Source organism: Elephantulus edwardii, unplaced genomic scaffold (assembly GCF_000299155.1).
Source record: "Elephantulus edwardii isolate Elephantulus edwardi_28Jun2011 unplaced genomic scaffold, EleEdw1.0 scaffold00285, whole genome shotgun sequence".
NCBI lineage: Eukaryota > Metazoa > Chordata > Mammalia > Macroscelidea > Macroscelididae > Elephantulus > Elephantulus edwardii.
In genome coordinates, this window is record NW_006400035.1 from 2,287,639 (window position 1) to 2,291,662 (window position 4,024).

The window sequence follows — 4,024 nt, forward strand, 5'->3', positions numbered from 1 at the left end:
AAGAATATGGCACAGCCAAATATGATCCAGAGGTTTTCACTTCATAACTTCTGGAAGTGGACCATCGGACTTTCCTCTTCATCTGTCTTGGTCTCAAAGTTTCATTGAAGTCTATCCACCAGGATGACATGATACTTGAAATACTGGTTGGGGCCATAGCTCACAGATCACAGTAACATGCTAGCCACTACAGTAGACAAACTGCTAATAGTTCCCTGACTAGGAGTCCAGAAATGGGTTCCTGGGTCATGCAACACGCATGTGCACATGATATAATTGATGCAGATGAAAGAAACATGCACAAAAGCACTAAATTCTACTTTGTTCACATTCACATTTATGTTAAAATAACCCACTTGGCCAACTGACTGGAAGAGATCTATATTTGTTCCCATTCCAAAGAAGGGTGACCCAACAGAGCATGGAAATTATCGAGCAGTATCATTGATAACACATGTGAGCTAGATTCTTCTGAAGATTATCCAAAAAACAACTGGATCAGCCCACCAACAGAGAATTGCCAGAACTGCAGGCTGGCTTTAAAATGGGTCATGGTACTAGGGATATTATAGCTAATGTGATATTGAACTTAGCTTGAAAGCACAGAGTGCCAGAGGAATGTCCATTTATGTTTCATTGATTATGCAAAGGCGTTTGACTGTGTAAATCACAACAAACTGTGGCTTACTTGGAGAAAAATGGGAATCCCAGAATAGTTGACTGTGATAATACAAAACCTATACTTGGACCAAGAGGCAGTCATCAGAACTGAGCAAGAAAACACGGCATGGTTCAAAATTGGGAAGGGCGTATGCCAGGTATGTGTCCTGTCTCCATAACTTTTCAACCTTTATCACTTGCTATGCGTCAGAGAGTTGGGCAATGACTAGAGAGGACAGAAGGAGAATTGATGCTTTGAGCTGTGGTGTTGGAGAAGAGTATTGAATGTACCATGGACTGCTAAGAAAACTAACATATTCATCCTGGAGAGGGTTAAACCAGGCTGTTTCTTGGAGGCAAAGATTCTGAAACTTCATCTGACATACTTTGGATATGTTGAAAAAGGGTCCTGTCCTTGAAGAAGGACATCAAGCTTGGTAGGGTGCAGGGACACTGCAGGAGAGGAAGACCCTCTATGAGGTGGACTGATTCAATGACTGACAGTGAGATTGGCACAGGATCGAGGTGGGCTTAGGGCTATTGTATGTAGTGTCGCTATGAGTCACAGGCGACTCGACAGCACATAATAACAACAACAACATTTACAAAATAGTAAAAAAAGGAGGACCTGGTCAAAACTCAGAAAAAAAAACTGTAGGTAGGAGAATAAGCCATAAAACTTTATTGTTCTGCTTTTCCATCACATTTTAGTTTGGAAAAATAGTTAAGAGTAAATATAGCCAAATATTAATGGATATTATTTCAGAGTGAGAGAAAATCATGCCTATACATCATTGTTGTGGTTAGGTGTTGTCAAGCAGCATACAACTCATAACGACCCTGTGAACAATATAGTCTGTCCCATCCTGTGCCATTCTCATCATCTCTGACACATTTGAGCTCACTTCTGCAGTCACTATGTCAATCTATCTCACTGAGGTATTTCTGTCTTTCACTGACCCTGCTCTTTCTAAGCATGATGTCCCTTTCCAAGGAAGAGTATCTTCTAGCAATGTATTTAAAATATGAGAGATGACGTGTTACCATCCTTGCCTCAAAGGATCACTCTAGCTGTTATTTTTTTCCCTAAAACACATGTATGTTGTTTTTTTGGCAGTTCAAAGAATATTCACTTCTCTTCTCCAACACCACCGGGAGAAGGATAGACAATCTCTTCCCATGTGATTAACTGACTCTGAAATTCTGCATGAGGGTAAGCTATGGGACAGTTCTGACATCTGTTCTTCATCTGTCATCCTTATGCACTGTCCACCTCTTAGATACATAGTAAGTGAATGAAAAGACTACGGCCTCAATCAGGCACATCTTAAGTCTTCATCATCTGCATCATTGTTCTTAAGTATTTTGGAGAGGTTCCTAAAAGTGGACTTTGCTCAAAGCAATACCTCTCCTGATCTCCTGAGTGCTGATACCAAGGGTATGGATTATGGGTACAAGCTAGATGAAATCACTGACAGTTTTAATACTTTCTCCATCTGTCATGATTCTGCCTACTGACCCAGTGGTAAAGACCTTTATTTTCTTGATGTAGAGATGATGAACCCATATTGAAGGGTTCAGTCCTTGATTCTCTGAAGCAAGCATTTCAAGTCTTCTTCACTTTCTGCAAGTAAAGTTGTATCATCATTATAAGGCAGGTTGTGGATGAATGTTTCTCTGATCTTGATGTTGTATTCCTCTTTGGAGTCCAGCTTCATCAATTATTTGCTCAGCATACAGATTGAGTAGGTATGGAGAAAGGATACAACTCTGATGCACTCCCTTACAGATTTTAAACCATGTAAGTGTTCCCTTGCTCTCTTCACATAACAGCCTCTTGGTCTAGGTACAGATTTCATATAAGTTCAATTAAGTGTTCTAAAATTCCCATTCTTCTCAATGTTGTATTGTTGTTAGGTGACTTTGGGTAAACTCAATGTTATTTATAATTTATTTTGATCCACAAAGATGTTTTGGCACGGTCAAACAAACCTTTTTCTGGCGTTTTGCCATCAATCCCATTCTGCATCAGATGTATTATAGAGCTCTGAGAGTCTGTCTCCTAGGCTGCTTCTTAGCAAGCTGGAACCACCAATTTCTCAGCTAGTAGTTGAGTCCTAAAACATTTGTGCCCTGACGACCTCCTATATATAGAGAGAGATACGCATACACATATAGGGCTAGGAATACACACATGTATGCACCCAAAGAAATGAAAATAACTTCATCTGACTCACAACCTCAAAACTGTTTCGAACCCTTAATTACAGACCATTACACTTCATTACACTTCCATCGCTCTCATCTTTCCATTAATTGTGTATTGTTACGTATCACCTACCAATTCACTGTGCATTATATTTAAAACAATTCTTCAGCTTTAACTTGATTATTTTTCTAACTTGGTAGTTTAAGGTTTTTTTAATATTTTGTATTGATTTTCATATGATAGTATCTTTACAGTATGTTTCCTTCCTATACATGGTGTTTTATACAATCTTTCATTTACAATGTGTGTCATATAATCATTCCCATAATACATCCTATTTTACATTATTTTTACCCTAGTTTATTTACAAAATTTGAATACATTTTTTCACACTAGATCCTTGTCACTTCTCTGAGCCCACTCATCACTTTGTCCAACCCCATAATTAATCCTCCGTCATCCCTGCCCATCCTCACCCTTCGCTTCCATCCTCCCCTATCCGTAGATCCTCATACTCATTCTACAGTAATGGTTTATACAGTATTTGTCCTTATAACATTGAGTTAGTTCACTCAACATAATGCTCTCCAGTCCATCCCAAGTTAGGTAATAATTTATAAAATCATTGTTTTTACGTTTTCCACAGTATTTCATTGCATGAATATACCATAATGTCTCAGTCCATTTGATTGTGGTTGGACATTTGGCATGTTCCTTCATTCTAGCTATGGTAAATAACGCTGCCATAAACACAGGTGTACAATACTCTATTTGTGCCTCAGTTCTCATTTTCTGGGGGTATATTCCAAACAATGGAATTGTTGGGTAATATGAAATTTGTATGTTTGGTGTTTTGAGGAAGAGCCAAACTACCTTCCAGAGTAATTATACCATTTTACAATCCTATCAATAATGTATAACAGTTCCCATCTTGCCACGTCCTCTAAAATATTTATCTAAAATATTTTAAGGCTGACTCTGAGAAGAATGGGAATCCCAGAACACTTGATCGTTCTAATGTGAAACCTATACTTGGACCAGGAGGTAGTTGTCAGAACAGAGCAAGTGAACACTGCATGGTTCAAAATTCGGAAGGGCGTACGCCAGGGATGCATCCTATCTCCATACCTTTTCAACCTATATGCAGAACGAATT